The 18,353-nt window shown below is 38.6% G+C and overlaps 1 protein-coding gene across 1 annotated transcript in view; it reads left to right on the top strand.

Moving 5' to 3' along the window:
• schip1 (schwannomin interacting protein 1) overlaps positions 1-18,353 on the top strand; it is a 229,231-nt gene that overhangs the window by 157,853 nt on the left and 53,025 nt on the right. The gene's annotated exons all lie outside the window — the stretch shown is intronic.

Below are 18,353 nucleotides of genomic sequence, written 5' to 3'. Positions count from 1 at the left end.
TTCACCCATAAATAACGTCACCCCTGTTTCAGATCTCTAAGACTATCCCACTATCTAATGTCTAATGTCACTATCTTGGTCTATAGCTAGTAAAGAAGAAGTGATGATTGGTTCATATGCCACTTGAACTTAAGCACTACAGCAATCTGACGCAACAAATTATGGAGACACAGAAGAGTATGGTTTGAATTTCTTTAAAAATGGCAAAATTTAAATGCTGAGACTTGTTTCATACCTAAAGTAAGCTGCTCTTCCTTGTTTGTCGGCTTGTTGTCAGTTTCCTCTTTGCACCGCCATGTATTATTCACATGAAGAGTCAATTGTAATTGCGGTGTAAATGCATTCATGGCATCTCTGAGCTGCATTAAACAGGCTGTGTAAATACATCTAGAAGCCACTTCAGATGCTGTATCTGTGCAAAGATTGGTTACATTTAGTGAATAAATATATGAATTTACTTTAGAGATGATGCACACATATATTAAGGTTCAAAAACATGAAAGGGGAAGATGTTGTCCTGTAATGGAAATGTTAATTTTCAGTGACAAGCTTCATAAATCCTGCAAAGTATCCAGTTATTTGGTTTTGTAGAAATGGCCATCCTATCCAAACTATTCATTAGCATTCTCATTATCTCAATGGTAGTTGCTCTGTTGACACAGCATCTAGCTAATTTGACTAACTTTTGACATTTTGCTTGTTACATGCCTCTTCCTGATATCATTACACAGATTAAACAAATGCAGAGTTTTGATGTTTTAGCTGGTTATGAAAAGTATGTCTCAAGAAAGAACTCCTACCCTAAACGGCCACCGGCACAAGGCCATGGGAACCAGATGAGTCCTCCCCAATTTGACTTTGTTGCGATATGGAACTCTTGCATTATTATTGACATTTTATTTTATTATTTTAATACTGTAAGGTTGCTTTGACACAACTTGTATTGTAAAAAGCGCTGTATAAATAATCTTGACTTGAGTATGTCACATATCTTCTGAGTTTTTGTTTAAGGACTTTTATATTGAAAGTACTCTTAGTTTGTATTCTGTTCCTGTTGTATCTGGTTTCCTGTATTGATATATATATAGCCCTGTGTTTTAGTTGTTCATGGTCAGTGACTGTCTTGACTAGGTATTTCAAGCTGTTGTGTTTTATCTTGCGTATCAGCTCAGATTATCTTCTTGTTCTGTTCAGTAAACACAGTCCGTAAATAGATCCTCTCCTGTTCAAATGCATGCAAGCTGTGACAGTGTCGAAAAAAATGATATTTTGCACATACACTAGCAGACCACTGTGATCGTGTCTGCAGTATTTTAAAATAAATTAAAAAAACGAAAGGACATTTGTAGACTGAAACTAAGGTCCAGTCCTCTGAAACTGCCCTGTATGTATGTGCATGACTAATTTTCCTGGTTTATTAGGACAGTTGCAGTAGTCTGTTGTCGGTCGATGTCTTTACACCCCTTTGTATATCTGTTGTGTGTTTTTATATTTCAGCCTTGTTTTTGTATCTCTGCCATGATTGAACTATCTTTGTTGTGTGTTTGTAAATAAACTGCTACATTTAGATCATCTCACCCATACCGTAACAGTCTAAAAAATAAACACCTACTATAAGTATACCCTTACCAAAAAGAAGTATACTTCAAGTTTTTTTTTATTAAGTATACTTAAGTAAAGTTCAAGTATATTTTTAAGTATACATTATGTAGTAAGTATACAAATAGCAGTGTACTACTATACTTTTAAGTGTACTATTTCAATACTCCTTGGGACTAAATTGGCCCACTTTCTAGTATATACAAGTATACTTTAAGTATAACAGTAGTAAACTGTGAGTACACAACTAGTTTACATCTATGTTTTCAGTTTGTACTGCAAGTATACTAAAAGTGAACTTATAGGTATACTGATAGTTTACTAATTAAATACTTTTTTATGCATTTTTAGCACACTTTGAAGTATAGTCTCAGTAAACTACTAGTTTAGTAGTTTTATACTGCAGATATACTCGTACGTTTTCTTTAAATTAACTTTACATCATACTTTAAGTATACTACTTTGCCCTGTTTTATGTATTAATTTGTATTTTAATTTTGATATATGAATATCTAAACATACAAAACACCAAAAGAAAGAATAGATTATCTGCTTGTAAACAAAAAAAAATTCTAGCTTCATGCATTCTTTTTTATAAACGCTTGAATGTGGGTAAGCTTCATAAATAAAAAATAAATAAATAAACAACATTTTGAACAAAAGACTATTGATGATAATCAAAACGTAGATGGAGTTGATCAACAGCCCAAAGCTTGACAGTCATTATTTCCTCTTCATGGGTGGACATTTTATTCCATAACGTTCCACAGTTTTCCATATCTATGGTTTTGATGCTGTTTTATGTCTGACGATTGTGTTAGATTACATGTAGTCTCAGCCTCAGACGTCGTCACGCCTATGGAACGTTGGCTAAACGTCTAATGCATATGGTACACTTAACTGGAAACACTTCAGGAATTTCAAAGTCATCATCTGATTAGTTGAATTTGATTGGATTTCCGGGAGACACGAGTGTCGAAACAAAGTGCAGACTGATTTACTCTGTGTTTTGCTAAGAGGTGCTTATGCAGGCGCCGTTATTGTTATACACTTTTGCAACATTCGCGAACAAATTATTGACTTACTGCTTGTTCTCCCTCTTTTTCTTTAACTTTCGATGCTGGTTATTTCAATGACTGACTTGTGACGAACTGTGATTGGTTGTATGACATGTCAGTCAAACGGCCTTATGGGCGGGCTTTGGCCAATGAAAGCTGCCATGGATTCCAGACCTTCAGCCGTCAGTCTGAAAGATTGGCTGCGCGAGACTAGATTACACGTGGAAGCATCTGTTGTTTCGGTTTCTTCTTCACTTGTGTTTTGGAAATTCTGTTCAGAAGATGTGTAATAGCGCCCCTAGAGTATAACAATGAAAACACAGATTCTCAGACCACAAGTATACTTGGACTTTTTCTAAGTATAAGTCAAGTATACTTAAATGTCATTTTAAGTATATTTTTGAGAAGTATATAAAGTATATACTGAAAGTATACTTTCCTATTTTAAAGTTTAAAAGAAGTATACTAATAGCACACTTGAATAAACTTATTATTCATAAGGGTAGTGATTGGACAAAAATGCAGTTTGGAAAATAGATTCATGATGTACATTCTCATAATTTACATACATGTTAAATAGTGCACCTTTACGTTCTTCTCATTGCTGATGACCCTAGAGATTTGCCTTTCACTTTTGTTTTTGGATCAGATGTGTCATTATGAACTGTTTGATTTGCCTCTAAAGTTCACAGCATTTACTGAAGTCAGTAGCTGCTCATTCACAGATACCTCACCATGTCTGACGATACGTGCAGTCTGTGTAATGAATTGGCCGAGAGTGTAGACGTGTAGATGTGTAGACACACACACACACACACACACACACACACACACACACACACACACACACACACACACACACACACACACACACACACACACACACAGAGACAGGGTCTTTCTGCTCTCAGTAATTGCTGTATGCAGTGGGGCAGAACATTGGCCTTTAAACGGCCCTCAGCACTAGACCTCTGCGTTTGAACACACTGTGAACTAATGTCAGAGCTCACTGTATGCCAGAAAATGTTGCCATGGCTGATTTTCAATGAGGATGGTGCGCTGCCAGGTTGAGTGACTCTCCATCACACGATCAAAAGTTGAGAGACTTTAACAAGCACACTACGCAGCGCTCTCCGGCATCCATTAACCAATGAGAAATCCCCATTGTGCTTTTAGAAATCCAGCTCGATTTCAATCTGACACACTCTTTTCACACCCTCAAAACACATCCTACAGTATGCATTCACATCCATCTGTCAGTGCCATACAGGTTTGGATGACATGACTGTGAGTAAATGAGGACTGAATTATCATTTTGGCTCCTTTGAATACATTACCAATTACTCCGGCTGCTGACATAATGGTCGTTGCCCTGAGAAGTCAGTGCAAACTTATTGAATTATTGTCATTTCTTTTGTGAAAAGTTTTTTTGGATGGTAGACAAGTGGTATCATTCACTGTAATAGCCTCTCGCGGTGACACATGGTGTCAAACCACATTTCAGGTTATGTGACTGACATACCGAGACTTCAGTCGTGACCAAGAGTGAATACAGCTTATTGAGAAACCGCTGGATGTTTCGCTGCACTGCAGAAAGCGACCGACGACAGCTCTTGGAGTAATGTAATTGTTAACTGTTCACCCTGATTGTCATTCAGCGTAATATAACACATTCATCATGTGAGAACCCCACTACATTCTAAAACATTGTCTCTCAAAGACAGGCCTTTGATTTTCATATCCTATTTTTATATTGTACAATACACTTCATATCTGACTCCGTCATATTACTCTGTACTTTGAAGATACATAGTTTAAACCATAGATCTGGAGTTTATGAAACAAGAGCACTGAGACAGACAGAAAATTAAAAGCTTCAATAGTCAATGCAAAGACATATTAACGCTCAACATAATGAACACAAAGCAGGAGAGCAGGAAATGCCATAAAAGGTGCTCATGGCCTTTATTATTGTTTTTATTGATCTGTGCAGGAGGTTTTGTGTGGCTGTGCCTCACGTATGATACTCGTGATTGAGCTCAGACCTCATATTTGTTTCAAAGATTGTGTGATGCATCATTATTTCTCATTTCTAAACCAGTAAACGGAATCAATATATGATCAATTATGAGAGTTAAGCTCAAAATGAAATCTAAGGCCTCATTTACACTGCAGGTCTTGATGCCCAATTCTGATTTGTTGCCTATATCCGATTTTTTTTTTTTTTTGGCTGTCCGTTTACACGTTTTTTCAATTGTGACCCATATCCGATTCATGCGTTTACACTTGCCATACCATCTTAAACATCGCGCATTCGTTGTTGTCATTTACCTCCTTCACAAGTGCTTCCTCCTGAGAATAATATGTGAAGAGTGCTGATCAAACCAGTCACAATTAACACATTTGAAAAAATATGATGCATGATTTGTTGGACTACGCTACACCCGATTAAAGTCGATAGAGTCAGAAGTTAATTATGAGAAAGATTAAAGAGAAGTTTTCCCCCAGTTCTTTTCTTATTAATAATTACTATATTAATAATCACATTGCAGCTATTTTTTATTTTATCTTTGCTATTATAAATAAGAATGCGAAAAAAACAGTATAACAAATAGCCTAGAAAGAAAGAAATAATGCATTACCTTTATCATTTTACATTTAAACAAATGCATTAATGTGCAAAAAACAAGTACTCACGTGTTTATTAGAAATAAATTGATCATTAAAACTACAAAAGCAGTTTAAAGAAGTGCAGCGAGTGATTCCCTCTTTTCTTTTATAGTTAGATTAACATTAATGAGACAGACTACTGTACAGATATACTGTAATGCATCAATCAAATATAATGTTACACATCAGATGTTTTTCCTCAAGCGGTTATTTAAGACAGAACAGATTATGTTTGCGTGAATACTGAAATACTGTCGGAAGCACGTTATGCGCACACTTTGGATGACAGTCAGCGCGAGAAGCAAGCAGAGAAAAGGTAATCCTCTCAGTAAATGTACAAATAAAGAAACTTTTAGATGTCTAATCACTATTTGGAGCATTTGGGATCGCTAGACGGGGACTTAATAAACTCATTTTTGTGAAAACCTCAACCGACATTTTTAACTTTTTCACCATTGTGCCTGTACCTAAAAATATCCTGTGCGCATTTACACTCATTTTGCCAGCAAGAGTAACATACGACGTCATTAAAGTGTGGAGAAGTACCAAATTGTAGCAATTTTAATGAGGTACAGAACGCAATGCCTCAGAAAATCCAATCTACCTGTTTACATGACAGTCGTATTGGCACATATCCCATTTATATCTGATTTATTTCCACATATGAATGAGGCCTGAAACCGATCTCAAAATATCCAAATGCATGTGTTTTTTACCCGTTTACACTGTCATAGAACAGATCCGATCTGCGTCACATGTGAGCAAAAAATCGGAATTGGGTTGCATTTAAATGACAGTGTAAACGAGGCCTAAGATGCCTCATTTATGTTTTTAACTTTACATGTCATTTCTAGTTTACACCATCACATAAATTCCTGATGTCAAAATCAAGTTGTATATCTGATAAAATGCATTTTCTTTATTATGTTTATATAGTGAGCTCTGTGATCAAAGATCTCCTTCACAGCCCTTGATCTAGCCATGTCAATACTGAAACATCTACCTCCTCATTTGATATAAAACTGTAGAGGTTGATATTTTCCTCCAGGTCATATTTGTGCTTGGGTTTCTTTAATGAATGTCAGGTTCTGAACTCCTGACTGAAGTCTGGACTTTTATTCTAATGTAAACCTCCCAGCAATTATTTACAGTCGCCCATTTCTTTATCTGTTAGTTCTGCAGCCTGCTAATGTAAATGACAGAGTGCTTGAAACAGACATCTATGTGCTGTTCTCTTCGGTTTTAATTGACTTGACATTTCCCCTGTCCAGTAAATGGTTTCCGCATATAGCCTCAAACAGCCGGCACTCTCTGCTGCATCTGTAGAGAAGAGCAGAAGAGCCTTGGTAGCGTTTTCTTCTCTGGTTCCTCTTGTTCTTAATTTTCTCTCTCTCTCTCCACTAATGTGGCTGTCTTGTCCTGGGCTGGGCTGGGGTGAAAGAACACGACCTCTGGCTAAATTCTGGGTAATGATGCATTAACTTCCTTCAGTGCTTCAGTTCCATCGGACTGCTGGTCTAATTCCCCTTTTACAAGAGCTCTACTCCTGAAATCAATGAGTGTTCAACGGTGCATAGATCCTGTCATGGAATATTCCGAGAGCAGTAGTATGGGTATTACTGTATATTAAAGCACTTTAACCCCGATGTTTTTTCTCAGTTTTAGAGTAGTGCATATAGCTGTAATACAGCATAGTTTAAGACTCTGTTAAGCTATTGTGTCATCCATTGGTGGTCCCCCAGTGTCTGTGGTGGTTACATTCACATTTATATAATGATATTTCTCTTCTAGCAATGGAAATTCCACCAAAAGACTTCTTCCTTGGGGGGTTCCACAAGGCTCTATCCTTGGTCCTGTTACTTTTTGTCCTTTTTCTTAAGAAGTATGTTGTATCTTTCTATTCCTGTGCTGTATAGTTGTATAGTTGTATATGCCATTAACCTATTTGTGCCCACATTTTTCTGAATGGTTTCATGCATATAGTCGTGTTAATAGTGTCCTATGCGAACATTTATTTTTCCCAGGTTTTTTTTTTTTCTTGAAAATTGTATTTGAATGAGCGGCAACTATAGTTGCCGGTGGGCAAATATGTTGTATGCACCCCTTCAATGTTAAATTTGAATAGGAGGAAAACATTTGGCATCAAACTCAAAATAACTGATAAAACTGGCCTATGTTGGTTGGCTGGTCTTAGCTGGTTTAAGCTGGAAGTAGTTGGTTTGAGCTGGTTTTAGCTGGTTGTTCCAGCTGGTTTCCCAACCAGACCAGCTAAGGAAGTGGCCAAAACCCCTCTAAAACCAGCCTGCTGACCAGCTAAGACCAGGCTGGAGGACCAGCTAAAACCAGCCTAAGCTAATTGGCTGGTCTTAGCTGGTTTAAGCTGGAGGTAGCTGGTTTTAGCTGGTCTCCCAGCCTGTCTAGGCTGGTTAGTCTGGTTTTATCTGGTTGTTCCAGCTGGTCTCCCAGCATGACCAGCTAAGAAAGAGGCCAAAAATCCTCTAAAACCAGCCTGCTGACCAGCTAAAACCAGCCAACCAGCTTAGGCTGGTTTTAGCAGTTTTTTTCAGCAGGGAAGATTAATCTTTATTCATAAACAAATGTATTATGTATAAAAAGTCGAAGAATGTTCGATGCGAACCCAAAAAAGCTGCATCTAGCTTATAATCACTTTAATATGAAAATACAACAGACAACAAATCCATAGTGCAGAACATGTCATTGAGACATAAAACATAGATAAAACATCTAGAAAAATATGTACAAAAGGAAAATGACAACTATGAACTGCGGCAACTATAGTTGTCGGTGGGCTTAAATGGGTTAAGGCATTCTAACACCAGTTCATTGGACTCACTATTAGTTCGCCTAAAAGGTAGGTGAAAAAACATGAGTCTATTACCCCAGTATGGTCTACTTTGGCTGCCTGTTTATTGTAGAATCAATTTCATGATTTTTGTTTTTAAATCTTTAAATAATCTGGCTTCCTAATCTTCCTAGTCTATAGAACCCCTCTAGAGCACTGAGATCAGAGAATCAAAAACAGCTTGTTATGACCAGAACGAGAGGCAAACAAAAAGGTGATCAAGGTTTTGCAACAGTGGGTTGAAACTGTGTAATGAGCTGCCTCTACTCGTTAGGTCAGCCTGGTTTTTATCTGTTTTATATGCTGAAATCTGTGGTGTGTTATGTTGGTCTTTTTTCTGGTATATGTGTAATGCACTTTAGTCAACTTTGGTTGTTTTATTGTAGCTAAAGAAAGAAAGAAAGCAAGATCACAGAGTCGGCCAGCGGTGCATTGAATGAGCCATATAACATCAACACTGCAATGGATATTAATATTCAAAATATAGTGAAAGCAGTATTTATTAGTACAGTATCAAGATCGACATTAATTTGTAAGCACAAAACACAAAATACTTCTCTTTTCTATAAATAAACCTTTATTGGATAAATCTAAGACATATAACTAATCTAACACATAACCACACACATTCACACAAGTTGCGGAAAGAGAGAAAGTGAGGAAAGAATGAGTTTAGAAGAGTGAAAATATTCCAAGTTTTTTAGCAATATATGCAGTTGCTAAGACCTGAATGACCATCAATCATCTAATTAACCCTCACATAGAGTTTCCCAATGAGGCTTTTAAACTTTATATTAAATGCACCAGTTCAGCTAGAATGTGGTGGTTGTACTTGCGTTGCATTTTAGGGGAATCCCTTGTTTTGTCATTGTTTTTCCCAAGGTTGCTGATTGCCTGTAAGTTCCATGGTGGTTCGGTGTGTTGTCTTGGGTGCTGACTGAAGGATGGAGCCGAATCGTGTATGCTAGTTAAAGTTTTGAGGCGGACACAGACGTCTGGGACATGGCTTAGTGGCAAAACTTTACTTAGAACACAGAACTAGGGAAAAGAAAAGATGGTAAAGTAAAAGACAGAATTGAGACAATCTCCTTAGGTTTTTTAGAGGAGCAGCTGGCATGCAAGCAGTGGCGAAAATGATGGCAAAAAGCGTGGCTAAGAGCCAAACTAACGGCAAGAAAAATCCTCATTTTTTAAACTAGGCTGTTGGACACATCCCAAATTTTGTCTTGACCAATAAGACATTGTCTTAGCTCGGGGTGTTGCTATGTTTCTCCTCCCAATACATAAATCAACACGTTATCTTATCAGTCACATGGTCCGAATTTTCCCGATCTTGCAGAGTATAATTTGGATGTCATTTATATGACATGAATATAATACATTTGACAAAGAACTGAATGATAGAAATGTTTCAAGAAAGCAATTTCATGCTCAAGGCATAGCAAACTCAAATATAAACCCTTAAAGGGGTCCTATTATGCTTTTTGTTTGTACTTTTTCAATTTTAGCCAGTGTGTGGTGTGTATGTTTGGACATAAAAAAGCTAAGGGAGATATTTTGTTTGTAAAAGATCCCTTCTACAGCGTTTGCTTTCCGGATGCTATGATGTCACAACACGGACCATTAAGATATCATTCTAATTAATCCCACCTACGGAAATTTGAATCGTTGGCATATGGCAATTCCATATTTAAGAATCACTTTAATCTAGCTTGCGCAGTTGTACATGGAACATATTGCTTTGGGAAGGGGCGTGGCAGGACTGAAACGCTGTCTAAGCTGTCGGCCAATCGCAATGCTGTGGGACTGCTAACCAATCACAACACATTTTGTTGTTCGGAAGGCGGGCCTTCATTAAACCCGGAACTAATCGAGCCGTTTGTGCCTCACCAAGAATGAGAGCACGTTCTAGTGCACCCCCAAAACAAAATAAAGACTTTGTAAAAGAGCATAATAGGACACCTTTAATCTATTCAATAGTTATTAAAAGAACATACACAATCAGTGATTAGAACAGGATAGACAAATGTGTGAGTTACATACATGATAGGGAGTTATGCAATGGACTGATATTCGTTTAAGTCCTTTTAAGGTCATTTTGGTGCATATATATATCTAGAAGGAGCCTGGTCTTCATCCTGGGTGGGGGGATCATGTCAGCCAACTCCTAACATTGCTATAAACAGGCGCGCAAGGTCGAGCAGACAGCGGCACTCAGCTCAGAGCGCAGCCGAGCCCAGGACTCTGATAGTGGGAGACTCCATTATCAGAAATATCAGTAGCAGAACTACAACTACATGCTGCTGTCCTCAAGCAACCGTCTCTGATGTGAACAAGGAACTTCAGAACATTCTAATGACGCACAAGACTGCAAATCGAATCATCATCCATGTGGGAAAGAACGATATTCGGAAAGAGCAGTCAGAACTCCTAAAGAAGGATTTTGGTGAACTCATTGAAACACTTCGAAGACTTGAAATTCAGTCGTTCATCAGTGGACCACTCCCAGCAAGGGGAACTAACATGTTTTCACGGTTGCTTGGACTGAATACCTGGCTACAAAGAACCTGCAGTCTAAAAGGAATCAACTTCATTGACAACTTCAATCTTTTCTGGGGCCATAGACAACTGTTCAAACTGGACGGCCTTCACCCAAACAAACTTGGTGCGAGAGTGCTTAAGGACAATATCTACTTTTCACTCCGGCATCCTTCAGTAGAATGTGTGAGTCTACCCAACATGAATGGCACACACACACTTGGACAAAGTGACGACAGGACATCTTATCAGCTTCAGAGTCATCATGTGGCCAACACAACCAACAAGGACACTGACAACGCCACGCAGCCACAACAAGCACTGCTTATGGACACTTTCCTGGCTGAGCCCTGCTCACAGAGCTTATCACAGACAGACTGTGACGTACTGCAACAGCTCCAAGACTCAGCACCGAAGGACGACTTTCTGGTAAACAGTCAGGGAAGCCAGGACAACAACATATTCCAGCCACCGGAAACTCCAGAGCCAGAGCTCCATTCACCAGACACATTATCCCTCTCTCCAGCATCTCCACTTCTAAGCTTCTCACAGAAAATGGAGGAACTGGTATATGCTGGAACCAGACTCTCCCACTCTTTTGCTGCAAGTCCCCAGTTATCAACTAAAAAACGGCAGGCGCCACAACCACCAAAGCCTGTGGGCCCAGCTCACCCTCCTCCTCCAGTGAGAGCTCTCCGGCCGCTGCCACAACGCCAGGGCTCAAACCCTCCTGCATCTGCTGTGAGTGAACCAAAAACAACTGATAACAGCTCTCAGTGATATGTTTCGGGTCCCCGCTACGGTAGCAGAAACAATCAGGAATGTTTACAAAACAAGCGGGAACCCAGTGTGCCTGTAGCTTTCCCTATTTCTGTTTTAATATGTGATAGAAAGTCTAAGGCTCTTTCAAATCGTACAGTTCACACATCTAATCTGAGGCTTATTAGGCATCAAACTAAGATTGCTCTAGAGACAAAAAGTGATGCGATCAAGCTAGCATTTTTAAATGTTCGCTCACTAAAAAATAAATCACTTCTGATCAATGATTTTATAACCACAAACAACCTGGATTTTATGTTTTTAAATGAAACATGGTTAGAAGACAATTCCAGTGCGACAATCCTAAATGAAGCAATTCCTTCTAATTTCACTTACATGAATGTCTGCAGAGCTGTTAAAAGAGGTGGTGGTGTTGCTGCTCTATTTAAAGATGTCTATGAATGCAAACAAGTGTCATTTGGTCAGTACTTGTCTTTTGAATATCTAGGGATTTTACTGAAAGGTATTCCACGCATTCTGTTTATCATTATTTACAGGCCCCCAAAATACTCTCCAGCCTTTGTTGAAGAGTTCACAGAACTGCTATCAATGGTTTGTTCAGAGTTTGACTGTTTTGCTATTGCAGGGGATTTTAATGTTCACATAGACAATGCAGAAAGCAAAACTACAAAAGAAATTATAACGGTTTTGAACACGTTTGACCTGATTCAGCATGTGCATGGGCCCACACACAATCGTGGACACACTCTTGATTTACTCATCAGTAAGGGTCTAAACATTTCATCCACAGTTATCAAGGATGTAGCACTATCTGATCACTTCTGTATTTTCTTTGATATATTGATCTCTCCTACCACTGAATCTAGATCAGTCTCTGTCAGGAAGAGATGCATTAACGATAACACGAGTGTGCTATTTATGAAGGCTATATCTTCAATGCCAAGCATTTCTGCAGACTCTGTTGATTTTCTCCTGGAGTCCTTTAACTCAAAAGTTAAGAATGTCATTGATGACATCGCACCTGTGAAGGTCAGACAGATGACTGGCAAAAAATCACTGTGGAAAAAGTCAACAGCAGTACAGAGTATGAAAAGACAATGCAGGAAAGCTGAGCGGATGTGGCGGAAGACAAAACTTGAAATTCACTATAGCATCTATAAAGACAGCCTTCATGCTTTCAATGTTGAACTAGGTAAAGCTAGACAAACATTCTTCTCGAACCTTATAAACAGCAACTTAAACAACACTCGCACTCTTTTTGCTACCGTTGAGAGACTAACAAACCCCCCTAGTCAGATCCCTAGTGAACTGCTCTCTGACAGCAAGTGCGATGAGTTTGCTTCCTTCTTTTCTGAGAAGATCAATAATATCAGAAAGACAATTAGCACACCCTCAAGTTATGCAGAGATCAGACAGTTTCGACCGCAATTTCAAAAAGAAGTCATTATGTCTACTTTTGAAGAAATCGATAGCAACATTTTGGAAGAAACAGTAAAGCACCTCAAATCGTCAACCTGCCCCCTTGACACACTTCCCACATCTTTTTTCAAAAGTGTGCTTAGCTGTTTAGAAGCAGATCTTTTAGAAGTGGTGAACACCTCACTTCTTTCTGGGACTTTTCCAAACTCCCTGAAAACTGCAGCTGTTAAGCCCCTTCTGAAAAAGAAAAATCTTGATAACACCATACTGAGCAACTATAGACCAATTTCAAATCTTCCGTTCATAAGCAAGATTATCGAAAAGGTTGTTTTTAATCAGCTGAATCACTACATAAACTCAAATGGATACCTGGACCATTTCCAATCTGGCTTCAGACAACATCATAGCACAGAGACAGCGCTCATAAAGATAATAAATGATATTCGCCTAAATTCTGATTCTGGCAAAATATCAGTGCTGGTATTACTAGATCTCAGTGCTGCGTTTGACACTGTCGATCATAACATTCTTTTAGATAGACTGGAAAACTGGGTCGGGCTTTCTGGGATGGTTCTAAATTGGTTCAGGTCATACTTAGAAGGGAGAGGCTATTATGTGAGTATAGGAGAACATATGTCTAAGTGGACGTCCATGACATGCGGAGTCCCACAAGGCTCAATTCTAGGGCCGCTGTTGTTCAGCCTGTATATGCTCCCACTAAGTCAAATAATGAGAGAGAACCAAATATCATATCACAGCTATGCAGATGATACCCAGATTTACCTAGCCTTATCGCCAAATGACTACAGCCCCATTGACTCTCTCTGCCAATGCATTGATGAAATTAACAGTTGGATGTGCCAAAACTTTTTACAGTTAAACAGGGAGAAAACGGAAGTCATTGCATTTGGAAACAAAGATGAAGTTCATAAGGTAAATGCGTACCTTGACACTAGGGGTCAAAAAACAAAAAATCAAGTCAAGAATCTGGGTGTGATTCTGGAGTCAGACCTCAGTTTCAGTAGCCATGTCAAAGCAGTAACTAAATCAGCATACTATCATCTCAAAAACATTGCAAGAATTAGATGTTTTGTTTCCCGTCAAGATTTGGAGAAACTTGTTCATGCCTTTATCACCAGCAGGGTGGACTATTGTAATGGTCTCCTCACCGGCCTTCCCAAGAAGACCATTAGACAGCTGCAGCTCATACAGAACGCTGCTGCCAGGATTCTGAATAGAACCAAAAAATCAGAGCATATTACACCAGTCCTCAGGTCCTTACACTGGCTACCAGTTATGTTTAGGATAGATTTTAAAGTACTTCTACTCGTTTATAAAGCACTCAATGGCCTAGGACCTATATACATTGCAAATATGCTCACTTTATACAAACCTAACAGACAACTCAGATCACTAGGATCGAGTCAGTTAGTAATATCAAGAGTTCACACAAAACAAGGGGAATCCGCTTTTAGCTATTATGCCGCCCGCAGTTGGAACCAGCTTCCAGAAGAGATCAGATGTGCTAATACATTAGCCACATTTAAATGCAGACTCAAAACTCACCTGTTTAGTTGTGCATTTATTGAATGAGCACTGTGCTACGTCCGAACAGATTGCATTATTTTATGTATAATCATTTTACTGTGCAAATTAATTTTAAAATCAATTTTTCTGTTTTTTATTGTTGTTATTGTTAACCATTCCTACTGTTTTTAATTAATTTAAATCAATTTTAAAATCATTTAAAATGTTCTTCTGTTTGTGTGATTATTATTTTAAATTTTTATGACTATGATTTTATGCTATTCCTCTTATGTACAGCACTTTGAATTACCATTGTGTATGAAATGTGCTATATAAATAAACTTGCCTTGCCTTGCCTTGCCAACAAAGTCTCTATTAATGATTTTGATGGTCATAATTTGCTAAGTCTTTGACCATTAATCTTGGTTACTTGCCCCAAATTTGACAATCTCCTTCCTGAGTTGAAATTGTCAATAAGTGTTCTTTTGTTGCAAGTTGTTCAAAGCTGTGAAGGAGTTGGTTGGTTAGACTTATTTCAGGATGGCTGGCACTAGGACCTGATTTACGGTCATCCCTGTTGTCTTGGGCCTCTTTGTGGAATTCAGCCCCTCGAACAGCTCTGATCGAATCTTAAATTGTTCGCTCTGATATGCTACACATGGTTTTCCTCCAAGATGTCATAAAACATCTACCTGTAAGTTAGTACTCATCAAACCAGTGTAGTGCAGTCCCTGTGATAGCCGCTGTCCAGAGAGTAGACAGGAGGATCTGATGGTTTACTGTATTGAAGGCCTCAGACAGGTCCAGCAGAATGAGGGGAGATGATCTGGCAGCACTTGCCAGCCGCAGGGCTTCAGTAACAAACAGCAAGGAAATGTCAGTTGAATGTCTGTTTGAAGCTTGAGCGATTGTTGTGTAGCAGGTGTTGTTGGGGGAAAGAGAAGACCTGAATGAAAACAATTCCTTCAAGTGTTTTCACTCTGAATGGGAGGAGATGGTTTGGCCTGTTCTTGTCTATGAGTGTAAGCTTTATTGTCGGGTTCTTAAGCAGTGGAGTTACTTAAGCCTGCTCGAATGTGGTGAGGAAATTGCCAGTGAGGAGAGTTTTGTTGATGTGTTTGTGTTCTCTAAGGAGAAATGGCTTGTAGAAAATGGAAAGTAAATAGGGCCGAAGATGAATTAAGAGTAGATTACAGCCTCTAGCCGCTCTGAGAGGAGAGAGAGAGAGAGTCGAGAGTGGCTGGGGAGAGCTGGATGTGTGTGATGTTGGGAACTGACTGCTGATGTTTGTTATCTTATCTTATGAAAAAAACAGTGAAGTCATCAGCCTTGTGGTTAAAAGGTGAATATCTTAAAAGGTTTATGGGCATCTTAAGTGCTGTTGATGTTGTGATAAGCATTGCAATGTAGATATTAGCAGAGGAGGCTTGTTTGAGATACCATGTACCTGCCTTCAAAGTACATAAGAGTAGGAGGTTGCTGATGAACCAAAAATGAGCTGTTATGTCCTCATTCTACTCACTTCTCATAACAAAATGCAGCAAAAAGCATATATGTGCAATATATATCTTCTGCCGTAATATCGTAATTGTTGTTTTAATGATTTGCGATTTAAAGGATAACTATTGCCAAAATGCAACCTGGGCTGTTTTTTTTTTTTTTTTTTTAGTGTAAACGAGACAAACTTATATCTAAAAGCATAATTACGACAAACGAGCCGTTTTTGAGATTGACCGTGATTTCGTTTTGTGGTCAATGGCCGGTGAATGGGAGTACTAGGGGCATAACTTTGAGCGCATCAAAATCGATATTTTTACAACACTAAGAAGGCTCGACACACCATGAAACTTTGCTCGAAGTATGGCCTGGGTCTCTACACATGAACTCGAGCATTGAGAACATTTGTGTACACAGAGTTTACTAAAAAGAAAGGTTTTGAACAACTCACTTACACTGTTTGGGTTTCCGAGCCTTCTTAGTGTTGTAAAAATATCGATTTTGATGCGCTCAAAGTTATGCCCCTAGTACTCCCATTCACCGGCCATTGACCACAAAACGAAATCACGGTCAATCTCAAAAACGGCTTTTAGATATAAGTTTGTCTCCTTTACAGTAAAAAAAAAAACAGCCCAGGTTGCATTTTGGCAATAGTTATCCTTTAACATTATCAAGTATATTGTGAAAAGCAAACAAAACACACCTACAGAGTGCATGCATACTGCATAATGCATAATGCAACTATATAAAGTCTGGTTAGACTAGTGTGCGTACGCATTTAGAGTTCAGTTCAATAAACAAGAAGTTAATATTAATAGACTTACGTTTTAGACACCATATTGTCTGTTTTTTTTTGTCTATTTCACCAACAAAAACAAATTGTTTTGCATCTCTGAGCAACATGATGGTGTTTCACTCCTGAATCAATCAACCATTTAAATGATTCAGTTCAATCACAATGACTCACTTATTAACAGTGACTTGCTGCCACCTACTGGCAGTTTTAATATCACATTTAAAGTATCTTTTCATTTTTAAAATAATTTCAAATATCAATCTTCAATGTTATCAAAACATTATTTATGTAATTGTAACTGCAGGTGCATTAAACAGTGTGTAAATACTATACATCTAAATGCCACTTCAGATGCAGCTTCTGTGTTTCCTCTGCATTGCAAAGATGAATTTTGTTAATACTGATTTCATTTGCTTGGTAATCAAATGATGATTCACAAAATGGCTTTATAAAGGTAAAAATGCCCATAAAAGGTAAAAATCAATTTAAACTTATTGTAAATTATAAAATGCAAATAGCAATAGATTCTATTTACACTAAGTGAAAATAGCAGTATTATTTTGTGATATGCTAATTACACTAAGTGCAAATATATAGAGATTATATTTACGCTGTTAAAATAGCAAGATTTATACTACTTATTGCAAATAGTGGCAATTATCTGCACATCTCCTGGTTCAATTTTGTTCCGTTTCAGAGAAACGAGAGTGTAAACATGTTTGACTAGCTGGTGTAAAAACTTTAAAGGCATTTTTCTCAGTATAAGTGTTGGCGTAGTTACTGCACTTTGCCTTTGGAGGGCAGTATAGCAGTATATAGTTACTGTCCTCTGACTTGTCCAAAGTGTCAATATATTGTGTTAGAACCATTGTTATCTTGCACTGAGTTAATCATCGTGGGCATGGAATTGACCAGAGCTGCAGGTTGTTGCTGGGATCCTCTTCCACTCCTCTATAATGACATCACAGAGCTGCTGGACGTTAGACACATGGTGCTTCTCCACCTTACGCTTGAGGATGACCCACGGGTGCTTAATAGGGTTAAGGTCTGGAGACATACTTGGCCACCCCATCACCTTCAGCTTCCTCAGCAAGGCAGTTGTCATCTTGGTGGGGTGTTTGGGATCGTTATTATGTTGAAAAATTGTCAAGCAGCACTCATGCAGCCCCAGACCATGATGCTACCACCACCATGATTGACTGCAGGCAAGACCAAGTTTTCTTGGTACTCCTCACCAGGGCATCGCCACACATGCTGGACACCATCTGAGCCAAACAATTTTATCTTATAGTTTCATCAGACCACAGGACAGTAATTCCAGGTTCCAGTAATTCATGCTCTTGTTGGTTGTCTTCAGCACACTGTTTGTGGGCTTTCTTGTGAGCCAGCTTCAGATGAGGCTTACTTCTGGGGCGACGTCTATGCAAACCGACTTGTTGCAGTGTGCAGCGTATGGTCTGAGCACTGACAAGCTGACCTTCTACATCTGCAACCTTTAAAGCAATGCTGGCAGCACTTATGCATCTGTTTTTTTCTGCATAAGTGCTGCCAGGTTCTGCACCTTTAATAGCCTTGGCCATCTTTGTGAAGAGCAATAATTCTGATT

This window comes from Garra rufa, chromosome 14 (assembly GCF_049309525.1).
Source record: "Garra rufa chromosome 14, GarRuf1.0, whole genome shotgun sequence".
Taxonomy (NCBI): Eukaryota; Metazoa; Chordata; class Actinopteri; order Cypriniformes; family Cyprinidae; genus Garra; species Garra rufa.
The sequence above is the reverse complement of the archived record's forward strand: the minus strand, read 5'-3'. Positions and strand labels throughout refer to the sequence as shown.